The sequence below is a fragment of the Xyrauchen texanus genome, chromosome 27 (assembly GCF_025860055.1).
Source record: "Xyrauchen texanus isolate HMW12.3.18 chromosome 27, RBS_HiC_50CHRs, whole genome shotgun sequence".
Taxonomy (NCBI): domain Eukaryota; kingdom Metazoa; phylum Chordata; class Actinopteri; order Cypriniformes; family Catostomidae; genus Xyrauchen; species Xyrauchen texanus.
The window spans coordinates 29283210-29297152 of NC_068302.1; the positions used below are offsets into that span (position 1 = coordinate 29283210).

The 13943-nt window shown below is 38.1% G+C and overlaps 1 protein-coding gene across 3 annotated transcripts in view; it reads left to right on the plus strand.

Moving 5' to 3' along the window:
* Nucleotides 1-13943, plus strand: part of LOC127620568 (uncharacterized protein C1orf21 homolog) — a 156825-nt gene that overhangs the window by 119955 nt on the left and 22927 nt on the right. For 2 of the 3 annotated variants that reach the window (XM_052093722.1, XM_052093721.1), the window contains exon 1: nt 2999-3219. The exons of the other annotated variant lie outside the window; for it this stretch is intronic. The gene's annotated coding sequence lies outside the window, so the exon portion shown is untranslated. Of the gene's footprint in view, nt 1-2998; nt 3220-13943 lie in introns of those variants that run through there. 3 annotated transcript variants of the gene reach the window in all.

A 13943-nucleotide genomic window follows, 5' to 3' on the forward strand; every position in this document is an offset into this window, starting at 1 on the left:
TAGGCCAAATTAAAAGTGATTGGCCTAAAAACCTAACAGTAATGCATGCACCGGAATGGGATAAATAAATTCTTCTGGCCTAGTCCCAGAGAAGATATTACCTGGTATGCAGACCAACAGATTCTCTGTCTGATTACAGAGCCACAGGGTCTCAATAAACACTCTGTACAGATAGACAAGGCTTCATGGAGGTATATCGAAGAGCAGTTTAGATGAGCGGAGTTTAGATGAACAGGAATCTGTTCTTTAAAATGACTTATTGCTCGTGTTATTGTTTGTTAATGTATATCCAGATTTCTTTTCAGAATGTGTTTCCCTGTTATGTGGTGTTTACATTAGGTTTTTAGTTAATGTAAAACCCAATAGAACCACACTGGAATACATTTAGGCAAGGGTCAACTGAAAGATCGAATCGTGTTCTGAACACAAATGTATATATTTTTTTCTAAATATCAGTTTGGGGCAAGTTGTTCCACATGTTGTAAATGTTACAAATTGACAGAATTTATTTACTATATTTCTTGGCCACAAATAACAAACTAATTGTTACATTTAATGTACTTGCTTTTTCATGTTTTGTTATTATAATTTTCCTTATGTTTACATTTTGCTGAAAAGACGGGCAGGTTTTTGAACTCCCTGCCTGTTTCATCTCAACCAGAGAGGCCATTCTAAATTCTCGGTTATATCAGTGTGATTGAGAATGTAATTATATATTTATTTTTTTAAGTTGAATAAATGTTTCATTGTCATATTTTGTCATGCTTTTTGTGTTCTGCTTTATGTGTCCGCTCCGTCGTGTGCTTGTCCACCCTGTCGTGGGCTCGTCCACCCTGTCATCTTGGTATTTTTAAATAATAATAATAATAATAATATTTAAAATAATAATTTAATCATACCTATATAATCCATTGTGCTAGGTGTGGGGGCAATACCATGCAAACAAAAAACTGCATCCAAATAATCAAATATTTCTCCAAATAAGAAAAAAATACATGTGCTGAATTGTATGAGTTTCTTTAAAAACACATGGTTTACATAAAATCTTTTATGTATTTATAATTTGAAAGCAAACAAATAACCCTGTTTAGGAAAGGGACATCATACCTTTCAGAAAGTATCATTTGTATCTTCATAATGCAATGAAAACATATTTAACAGTAATTTATATGTCCATGACAGGGTGGACATATCTATGCTTTATGCTCTAAAAAATGGCCCATAATTTAAAAAAAAAATTTGTGGGAGCTCAGATAATATATTTATTATAGTATTTGAGTGTCTACTATTATGACATGACATAAAGCGAATGGTAAATTAAAATCAAAATGTGTGAGTATTGTGAGGGTTGAAAGGCACTCTATGGTGATATTGACCCGAATAATTTCTTTTTCTGTGCATAAAATGTAGACAATCCTCACATTTTATATAACTATTGTATATGAACTACTATTTTCACAAATAACTAATTTCCCCCATTAAAGCTTAGCAGTTTGTTGCATCTATAGTCGAGATAAACTGAAATCACACAACTGTCTAAAGATATTCCATGTGAAATATATTTTCACTCAATCTTTTTGCCCCTTTTATTTACATAGGAAAATTGGATGTAACAATGCAAAAAAAAAAAAAAAGGCAAATAACAATGGAATTTTTTTTACACATGACATTTAAATGAGAATTAATATATGCAAAGGAAAAAATAAACCAAAAAATTAATAACACTACAATGAGATTATATTTGTTAATACCAGTAAATGCATTAGGTATCATGGTAACACTTAACAATGAGATTATATTTGTTAATATCGGTAAATGCATTAGGTATCTTGGTAACACTTAATGAGATTATATTTGTTAATATCAGTAAATGCATTAGGTATCATGGTAACACTTAACAATGAGATTATATTTGTTAATATCAGTAAATGCATTAGGTATCATAAACTAATTATGAACAATATATTTTGACAGCATTTTTAAATCTTGGTTAATGTAAGTTTATAAATTGTCATTGCTTATTTTCATAATGCATTAACTAAATTAATAAAAACGGAAGAAGTATTGCTCATTGTAAATTCATGTTAACTAATATTAACAAATGGAACCTTTCTGTAAAGTGTTTTCAGAATGATGAACTAACAATATATTTAACAGCATGCATTACTCTTGTTAAATGTTCATTTATTGAAATACAATTGCTTATTTTCGTTTCTTGTGAATTCATAATGCATAAACTATTGTTAACGTATAGCTATACATTTATTTTTATTGTATTAGTATGTGTTGAAATTAATAAGTACTCTCAGGAAAGTTGTCATTTTGGACTTGCATTGACTAGCGGTGTTGAAGCAGCATCATTCAAAATCAGTAGTTTTCAGTTACAGCTGCCATTGTAAAGATTCACTATTCACAGTAAGCAATCATTAATTTAATCTATGAGTGAATGTGTTTAATAACAGGATGGTTACTGAGATTAAGCATGTAGTATTTGTCTGGTCATGTGATTCAACATGGCAACCCCTGTGAGGGGGACCCTCTCCATGTAGAATAAACCATCTTTTATAAGGCTACTGAAATGAATAGAGTCTTCATCTCATGTGAGTTGTAATGATTTATACATGTTTAAAAATGTCTTTAGGAGTAAATCTTTTTAAAGAGGAAAAACTGATGTGCACCTTTGACCAAGATTAATAAATGATTTAAATATATTTGTTCATTGTTAGTTCATATTAGCAAATGTAGTACAGTAATGTGAATGAAGAGTTAAATGAAATATATTACAAAAATTCAGATTAGATAACATCGCATGGTCTAACATTTCATATAATTTCTTGGCTTGAGCAATTATCATTATTTATGAAGAAAACATCGGCGTACTAATAAAGCTCCCTTTTAATGACATGTAAAAGGATTGATATGAGCAATATGTTCGGGAAAATTGGGCTAGTTCCTCCCCTTTAACGTCTAGGCGTGTGGTTGGTTTGCCACACGGGCTTCAGCAAGATGGCTGCAGTTGTTCGAGCAAATCAGGAGTGCGGGTTACTAGGCAGCGGTCCACATCACTAGAGACAGCCAGCGCTTATTCCTGACCACCCGTCCGAGTGTGTGAGTGAGTGAGTGAGTGTGTGTGTGTGAGAGAGAGAGAGAGAGAGAGAGAGAGAGAGAGAGAGAGAGAGAGAGCCGCAGCCAGTGGACCGAGCGGGTCACTTCTGACAAGTGAGTGTTTCACTACTGTAATTTATGCATTTGAACGGGATTCCTGCGTAGATTCAGTACTGATATTCATTTTTACATAAAAACCGTTTGCGTGTGTTTGATGTTGGTCTTTGGCGAATCGACTTCTGGTTTTTGCTACTTCTGCCTGGCTGGCTCTTCTCTTTCCTGCATGATTTGTTTGAGCTGATCTGTGAAAAGCCATTATTCTGCACGGTGGAATCATGGGCTGTATCTTAAAACCTAGTGTGCTGTCTACTTAAACCGCATTTTTGGTCATCAAAAATGTTGGTAGGGCGGACAGATGTTGCAGTGGCTGGTTTATGCAAGATGTCTGTCGCATTGCATGGACATTTATTGATCCCTCCGATGGTGTTGGACTGAACGCTTTGAAAACAAAGATACCTGGGCTGGCATGCATGCACACATACACGTGTGTATTGTGTATGTATATCCAGACAATGCGCCCTCTGTCTCCGCCTTGGCGCAGCTGGACGCAGCTGTGTGTTTCTTTCTGTCACAAGTGGCTGTTGCTCAATGTGCGTTCTTTTGTCGACATCACCCACTGCCGAAGAACGCAAGTATGAGAACGCAGGAAACTACCCGGATGTGTCCTTGAAATCGAGGATGCATCGGATGGCAGAGCCCCGGACTTAAAAACTTTTTAGTCCTAAACTGAAACATTCAGGAGCCCAATGGCTGTTTTTAGTAGCCAAATCACAATATTGCTCGACTTAGATAGCTGTTCAGAAACAAGATAGAAAGCCAAAGAAAATGAAGTCAGCTGATAACCCATTCATCGAATGTTTAATAAATAGTAAATATAGTTGATGTATTGCATATAGTTGTGTGTTGCCTTCTTGAGCATCAATAAATGTTTGCTCCTTGTGTAATAGTTGTGTACAAGTACCTCAAGTGTCAGAAGTTTAAAAGGCCTGAATGTGTGTGTGTGTGTGTATATATATATATATATATATATATATATATATATATATATATATATATATATATATATATAATTTAATTGTTTTAAAATATTGCCTTAGTCTTTCTTTGCTGTTAACGGATTGCCCCGGGCACAGAGACTACAAGAGTGCAAATTGAATGAAATCCCAGATGCAGTTTATTGTGTTACTCCAATCCCAATCAATAATTACCAGAAGAAAAGAAGTGGTACACAATACAGGACTTTTAATTATAAAGAAGCCCGAAATACACATGGGACTCTTATTATCTAAACGTCTGCGCTCCCAGTTGTGTGCTCGCTGACAGCTGATTTGCTGAGAAAGTGACTGATCTGATTCAAACTGCTAACTTGAGCTCCTGAGTTCAAACCTCAATTCTTTTTCGGTGATTCATAAAAAAAGATCTGGTTCAAAAGAGTCATTTGTTCACGAATCTCTCACACTGTGTTTGTTGTTGCGTGCGGAGCAGCGAGCTCTTCATCACAACAGAACGGGTGAAAAGCGGCATGAGACACACTGGTGCGCGCTCTAAAAATTAATTAAACTGCATTTTAACGTACACAACCCGACTGTCGCCAGTGGCAACTAGATTTATTTGTTAATTATTGTCGCAATCAATTATTTTTGGTCGCATTTGCAATTTGTAGTCCCTTCCCTCGCTAACTTCACTTTGTCTCACAGACTCGGATACACTTCACTGATTACGTTGCGCAAGTGTCCACTACTGGCAGAAGACATGCTAAGGGTTTAACTGGGACACCCTTAACCCTTGTTCACTTGGAGGACGTTGAAGGCTGATGTAAATTTGTGGAATAATTTAGTGATTTTTGCACTTGAGAAAACAAATGTTTTCGGAGATTGATTTCAGAGGCTAATGTATAAATCTTATATGTGTAATATTGTTTTCATTAGAATTAATTGTTAGAAAGGATTAATCAAGATTTACACAAACTAATATGTTAACATAACAATGAACGCTTGGGCTATAACTGTGTGATAAACCGTTTAAGGTAGCTACAAGTATTATGCTGTTAAATCTCAATATAACATTTCAAAACTGCTTAATTGACCTAACTTCGCTTCTGTCATACATTACAGTTGTGTGTGTGGGGGGGGGGGGTTATGAAGTGTAATCTGCTGTCACATCACAATCGAGTTGCATTGTGGGATATGGAGCTGCCTGAAGCATACTTCAGAGTAGACTCGCTCATCAAAATCGAGGGTTTGAGGGTCTGTCAACAGAAACTTCCCTTTCCACAAAGTGGAACAGACTTCCAAAATGGCGGCGGGGATTCCCCCATGGGGAAGTGCTTAGGGGTGTTAGTGAGTGGAGGTTAAAAGTGAAGTGGAACGCAGCCGCAGTCTGGAGCCCTGGATGCTGACTTGTGGGCAAGAACTCGTACTATGTTAGCAGACAAAGGACATTTATCGTTTAGCTTTTTTTTTCCTCAAGAGATTTCCGCTGTAAGCTCACGAAAGTCTGACGGCTCATGAGAGTGGTTATACTCCGTCAACATTTGGTGAGTTTTTAGGCATCATTTTAATGCAGTAATTCACACGGAGAAAACGAGTCCTACAAAGTCCTGCAAAACCTCACTGGTGACTGATGATATTAATGCTGTCACTGGTGTAAAAGATAATAAAAAGTTCTGCGCAGAACCGATCAGCGGCAGGTGCATGCCGGTTAGTGATGTCCAGTTTGAATGAATCATTATTTTGAATCAGTTCTTTTCAGTGAACAAGATTAATTAGTTCACCAAATCGGACTGAAACATTTGAAACAGTTCACGTCTAGAGTCAACACTGATCCACAAGTTACTCTATCTTAACCTGTCTCTTGGATGAGCTTGACACTCTGTATCAAAACGAGCCGATAACCGGGAGTAATATGATCCTAGAGGTGGTGATATCTGCTTTTGCCCAATCTTCTTTGCAATTAACCGTTCCCACTAGTTCACAAATCGGACTGAATGCTTGGATCACAACAGCTCTACAATGAGTTGCTCATAACAGTCCTCGAGTCAACAATACACTGAACTGAGAATCACCTCTTTCGGAGGTGTCCGACATACTGAGAACCGATGAGCTGCTGACATTGAGCATGTGTGTGTTTAAGGGGCGAAATATATGTTTCAGGTGTATTTTGCTGAACAACAGAGAGTGTAACAAATAAAACATACTGGAATTATGTTTTTGACTTGATTGTATTACCGTTTTATCAACGTATGAAGATGATCCAGTCTACAGCTCTGGATTCAACAGTACATTGAGTCGATCACAGCAGTTCTCGAGTCAACAGTACACTGATCCGAGGACAGCAGTTCTCAAATCAACAGTACACTGATCTGAGGACAGCAGCTCTCGTGTCAGCAGTACACTGATCTGAGGACAGCAGCTCTCATGTCAGCAGTACACTGATCCGAGGACAGCAGCTCTTGTGTCAGCAGTACACTGATCTGAGGACAGTAGCTCTCGTGTCAGCAGTACACTGATCCGAGGACAGCAGTTCTCAACAGTACGTTAATCTGAGGACAGCAGTTCTCGAGTCAACAGTACACTGATCCAAGGACAGCAGCTCTTGTGTCAGCAGTACACTGATCCAAGGACATGGTTCTCGTATCAACAGTACACTGATCCGAGGACAGCAGCTCTCGTGTCAGCAGTACACTGATCCGAGGACAGCAGCTCTCAGCAGTACACTGATCCAAGGACAGCAGCTCTCGTGTCAGTAGTACACTGATCCAAGGACAGCAGCTCTCGTGTCAGCATTACACTGGTCCGAGGACAGCAGCTCTCGTGTCAGCATTACACTGATCCGAGGACAGCAGCTCTCGTGTCAGCAGTACACTGATCCGAGGACAGCAGCTCTCAGCAGTACACTGATCCAAGAAGAGCAGCTCTTGTGTTAGCAGTAAACTGATCCAAGGACAGCAGTTCTCGAGTCAACAGTGCGTTGAGTCGATCACAGCAGTTCTCGTGTCAAAAGTACACTGATCCGAGGACAGCAGCTCTCAGCAGTACACTGATCCAAGAACAGCAGCTCTTGTGTCAGCAGTACACTGATCTGAGGACAGCAGCTCTTGAGTCAACAGTACACTGATTCGAGGACAGCAGCTCTTGAGTCAACAGTACACTGATATGAGGAAAGCGGCTCTTGTGTCAGCAGTACACTGATACGAGGACAGCAGCTCTTGAGTCAACAGTACACTGATTCGAGGACAGCAGCTCTTGAGTCAACAGTACACTGATATGAGGAAAGCGGCTCTTGTGTCAGCAGTACACTGATACGAGGACAGCAGCTCTTGAGTCAACAATACATTGAGTCGATCGCAGCAGTTCTTGAGTCAACAGTACACTGGTCCGAGGACAGCAGCTCTCGTGTCAGCAGTACATTGATACGAGGACAGCAGCTCTCGTGTCAGCAGTACACTGATTCGAGGACATCAGCTCTCGTGTCAGCAGTACACTGATACGAGGACAGCAGCTCTTGAGTCAACAATACATTGAGTCAATTGCAGCAGTTCTTGAGTCAACAGTACACTGGTCCGAGGACAGCAGCTCTCGTGTCAGCAGTACACTGATCCGAGGACAGCAGCTCTCGTGTCAGCAGTACACTGATCCGAGGACAGCAGCTCTCGTGTCAGCAGTACACTGATCCGAGGACAGCAGCTCTCGAGTCAACAGTACGTTGATCTGAGGACAGCAGTTCTCGGGTCAAAAGTACACTGATCTAAGGACAACAGTGTGTGAGTCACCTGTACACTGAACTGAGAATCGCCTCTTTCGGACATAATACTGAGACTAGGGTTGCCACCCATCCTGTAAAATATAGGATCATCCCATATTTAAAGATAAATTGAAATGTCCCGTATTGATTTGTACTGTATTTAAGCTGGTCAGAAGGCGTCATTGTGAAATGATTCCAGATCACCAATTAACATTGATATAAAATGGAAAATTTGCCTACAGTCTGAAAAGTCCACAAATGGTGGTAAAACTGTGGAGTTTTTTTCTATATAGATGTTCAATAAGATCAAACAATATATGAATACAATCATAAAGACAAGTACAGGTGAAGGAAAAAAATAAACAAATAAAATAAATACAAATGATAGAAAATAAGAAATATGTATAAACCATCCAAAATGTAATACATAATACTTCAGTGGTTAAATATATATATCTTCTGAAGCATTATGTAAGTGTGAGTGAGAAACAGATCAATATTTAAGTCCTTTTTTACTATCAATCTCCACATTCACTTTCACATTCTTGTTCTTTTGTTTTTGCTGATAAACATTCTTCATCTATATTGCCACCTAATGGGCAGGGAGAATTTATAATTTAAAAAAGTACTTAATATTCTCTCACCCACACCCATAATATCACTTCTGAAGATATAGATTTAACCACTGGAGTATTATGGATTACTTTTATGCTGCCTTTATGTGCTTTTTGGAGCTTCAAAATGTTGGTACTTGCAACGTAAGGACCTACAGAGCTGAAATATTTTAAAAGTCTTTGTTTGTTTGTGTTTGGCAGAAGAAAGTCATAAACTTCCGATATGGCATGAGGTTGAGTAAATGATGAGAGAATGTTCATTTTTTGGTGAGCTACCTCTTTAAGTCAAGGAGGAACTGTGTATGTGTTTTGTTTGGCCTGACGAAAGCAAAAGGGGACACGGCTGGGTCTGGATTTCTCTCTCTCTCTCTCTCTCTCTCTCTCTCCAGTCTGACACCTCCATCTGTCTCTCTCTCATTCATGAGCAGTATGTGATGCTCTGCACACATATGTCTTTTGTACTGGAGACTGAAGAGGCTTAATGCCTATTAATAGCGGCTGTGATGCCTCCTCACGTTCATGTCTTCACCACCACAGCTCCCATCTCCCGCTCTGCCAGTTTTATTCAGTTTCTCCCGCTGGGTTCATGGGACTCGAGAAAGCAAACCAATTAGCTCACAGGGTAATGATGCAATGTCAGGGTGACATCACTCAGAGAGTAGGTTACCATACTGACTGGAGGTCTATGTTGGAGGGTCCTGTGGCAGTGTCTGAATACTGTGTGTTGTGTGTTATGTGTGTGTGGTATTGTAACTTTTGATTTTTAGAATGCTGACTCTTGATGCTGAAAGCATTACCTCTGTTGTGTGGAAAATTCTGTCATCATTTACTCACCCATGTCATTCCAAATCTGTGTGAATTTCTTGGAGCCATGGAACACAAAAGAAAATGTTCTGCAGAATACTTGGTGGCTATTTTCCTGTCAATGTTACTGAAGAAGATGGTGGTTGTTGAACTGCAAAAATGACCATAAAAGTATAAGGTTTGTAGGCCTTCTTGCTCGCACATGCTTTTTCAGTTCTGCCCACAAATTGTCTGTCAGAGCTTTGTGATGGCCACTCTTGACTTTTATTAATTCAGAGTAAATAAAATGGAAAATTCAGAATTTGGGAAAAAATAAAACATTTCATAGGGCCCAAGGTTGAGGTCAGATGTCCTCTTTATGTCAGCATTAGAGTGCCATCCTGTTACCTACTGAGAAAGAAGGAACACAAAATTTGACATCGGACAGAATGTAAGTCTCAGACACCATTCACTTTCATTGTATGGAAAAAAAAGATACAGTGAAAGTGAATTTGCTGTGAATCTGCTGTGTTTCATTGAAGAAAGTCATAGGGGTTTGGAACAACATGAAAGTTGTTGGGCCTCATGTTCTCAGTTACGAGACAAAGGCAGGCCTACACACAGTTATAAAGCCTGACTGAGGCCTGTAGGAACACTCAAAGCCAAATGGCTCCAAAATCCAACAAAGGGAGTCCAAACAGACTACAGATTACATCAAGCCTTGCTCACTTTACACCTAGGTGTGAAATTCTAAACTCAACTCCTATTGGATGAAATGCACGACAGAATGCGTCCCTCAACCATGATGTCATTGAGAGTATAAAACATTGGAGATTCCTCCTAAGCCTCGCGTACAGCAACAGTATTAGTCACGTCAGTTTACGGACTGCCGATTCCACTCATTGCTGTGTTGTCATCGAACCACGTTGGGCTGTTTGTGCATTTCTGCCATCGCGGGTGAGACCGGCACACTGAGTTTACCCATTAAATAACCAACAACCGCGGCCATTGCGAGCCATTCACTGCGTCTCTGAGTTATAAAACTAACGATTGCAGTCTCTCCCATGATCACTAAACCGGCTTCGGTGCCATCACCCTGTTCTTTCTGTCTCGTACTAACACACACCCTCACAAACATTTGGCTACATTTTCTGGCCGGAAACCTCTCGTGACACTCTCCACGAGAGCCACATCCACAATTTTGTGCAATCCTTCTCTTCTTACACACACATACGCCTCTACCCTCCTCTCATGTTTTATAGGCTTAACTGTTACCATATCTAATCATGTTACTGTTTAGTTTGTAGTAGGAAGTCAGAAGTTTATCGACTGCATTGTATTGATTATTAACTGCATCAATAAACTTTTTGTTATACTTTAAAGAGAAGTGTTTTGGTATTGTTCTGCATGCACCTGTGTCAAGGGCTGGCAGGGGATGTCAGTACTCTGATTCAAGCCTTTTTTTGAATGTCTGGACGTCGACTTTCCTAAGAGAACAATCCTATATTGAGACTGCTATACTGTCTGATTGTTAGTGCCTGATTCAAGGGTGTTGCCCCGGCAATATTAGTTCTTATTAATATTCTATTGATTTTGATAACCGATAGTTACCTTTAATGATTGTTGATTTTAAGGATTAATAATGTTGATTCTAATTAAAATCAATAATGAAATCAATAATGATTATTGCTAATAATTTGGAGTGAAATGTTGAAATGTTTCCCTTTAAATGTTGCCGTCTGACAAAAGTTAAATTTTAAAGGAAGCATTACATTTTTAAACATTATTCAGATTTCTCTGAATTAGTAAACATTTTGTAAAGGGATGTAAATTAGTTTTGCACAGTGAGAGGGGATTTCAATTTGAGACTTTCAGAGACCACTGAGCTATGTGTTTACTTACAGGAAATAGGCAGACCAATTATCTGGCAGCGGGCATAGAATTGGTATATAATAGATGGTTTTCTAATTTAAAATGAATATTAATAGCTTTATAGAAAAATACAGACCTCACCCATAGTGCAAATTTCCACAAAGCCTTAGCCCTGCGTGTGTGTGTGCTTACCAGGGGAGAGGATACTTTATTAGTATCACACAAAGGAAAAATACAAAGGTGTGTTGTTTTGTAGATGCTGATTTATGAAAAGAAAATTAATTACTGTTCCATTGTCACAGACTGCGACATTCAAATTTCCATTTTATTAGTCATATGAGAAGATGTTATTTGTGAGTCATTTAGTCCTTTTTTGACAATAGTGGCATATGAACAAAGCTTGAAACAGCTACACAGATACACACTCTATAGAGGTGGAAGGCACAAGTCAATTGTTGATGGCTGAAGTCAGTGTTTGAGCCAGTCAGATACAGGCAGTGATGATACAGGCAGTGATGAGAGTGGTACAGTATGCCAAGAGAGTAAAAGAGATGAAGAGATCAACACCGCCATGTCTAAAATTAAAAGTTTATAGACAGAAACTAATAATAAGTGATATTATTATTATTATTATTATTATTACATAACAAAATTAAGTCCTATTACCAATAATATTGCACTTTTAGCCCTACTGAAAAGCTCATTCACATTGATTTTGAGTTGGGATGCAGATGTACATTTATTGATATTAATAACAAAAAGGTTATCTATAACATCGAAAAAAGTAAAAAGTTAACAACTTATTTACATAGGGGTAAATTATTCTGACAGTACGACTAAATTGACTAAATTTCATCAGGTTTTTATTGATTCTTGGAAATTTGAAGGCAAGCTAAACAAATTATATTTTTCTACAATCATAGATCATTTGAAGATAACCACTTTTTACACAGAAGGAAAACTAAATTTGTCCATAAATCTCCAAGATCCAGGCCCTTGATTATATTTTGCATTAGCCTTTATGAAAATTCACCACAGATTTTTAAATAATTTTTTATATTTTTTATATAGTTTAACAGTGATTAAGAAGACCATGGTAACCCAAGGTAAAACATCTTCACTACCATGGTTAGATACAATTTTTATAAAACATACTATGGCATTTTTCTCTCGGATAGAGAGAAAAAGAGAGAGAGTTGGCAAACATTGTAGTCACAACGGTGCAACCTGTAACTAAATGCGACCATTTAGTTGCTGTCCGGAGCCCTGTATGGATAATGAATAAACGTTTATCTATATAGTACAAAAAAGTATGTCTTGAATGCTGTATTTGGGGAATATCATGGTTTACACAAAATCCACAATAATCGCTGTGCCAAGCTACTTTGCACTAAACTATTGAAAATGTGTGCCGTTTCATATAGGTTGAGGTAGATGTGCCCCCCTTACTTTAGCTGTGATAACAAAGAAAAGAAAATGACACGTTGCTTTCGTGTTGGGGTTTTTAAACACCTCTGTAAACTGTCCATTACTAACACACGGTGACTACACATGTAATTTTAAAAAGTTCAAAGGAAACTTTCATTCGTTTTCCGTAAATTCCACTGATACTGTTTTAGAGAATGGTCTCAATAATGAATAATTCCTTACCTGTACAACAAAAAAGAAGCAACATCGGCATCACTTTCTCCATCGGCATCACTTTTCTCCAATTTTTCAGCCTTGTGTATGCCATACCAATGTTTACTCTAGTTTTGTGCCTAGAGTAAACAACACCAAAGCTTTCAGTTCTGGTGACTTTGTGATAAGCATTTGTTTTATTTTCTCGAGTATGAGTAGAATTCATGTTACTATTGGCTAAAGCATTTCTTCCAGGAACCGTTCAGACAGATGCATTTTTGTGCTATAAAAGCTAAATGCACCACAACGTATGATTCAATGAGAGAGCACCCTGAACCACGAATCGATTCAGACCTTTTTGCAAGCCATTTGGCCAATTCACTGAAAAGAACTGACTCAAAAGAATTATACATTCACAAATTGGGCATTGCTAGTTCTTTTAAACAGCCAACAGAAATATGGGACATAAGTAAATATTGAGTAAATATTACTCATGGTGTGCACAGTACGTAAGGCCGTACAGCTGCAGGCGCCACTGGGCCAGTTATAGAATACTAAGAACACCCTAGCAACCACATAGCAATGTACTAACAACCACTCAGAAACCTTTGCAACGGAATTGCAATGCCCTGGTAACCACCCACAACACAGACAAGTATGGCTGGGTAAAAATATATTTTTTCCGATTAATGATTAAAATCCCAAGATATATCTTTTAATTTAAAGTTTTGGTTGTGCTGATTTTAACTTTTATCTGATAGCAATTGAACTGCAAAGTTTGGGCCCTGTAATGTAAGGCCTTTTTGTAATGTAAGAAGTTAGAAGGTTCGCTGTATAATTTACAGCATAAGCAGATGTATGCAAATTAGACATCGCATTTGAAATATAGCCAAATTAATCTGAAATTATTCAAATAAAATGGAAATCGTAATTGAATAAAATCCACAGCCCTAATACATGTGCCAAATATTATCTACTGTAGTTATACCCTAGGAACCACATAGCAATGTGCTAACAACCACTCAGAAATCTTTGCAACCAACCACAACCAGACTGATCTCGCCATGAATTCAGAAAGTGTAGGTTTCTTGAGCTAAACTCGGTCTGTGAGAGATGGCACTTTTCAGTCACTCGGTAGAATGGGGC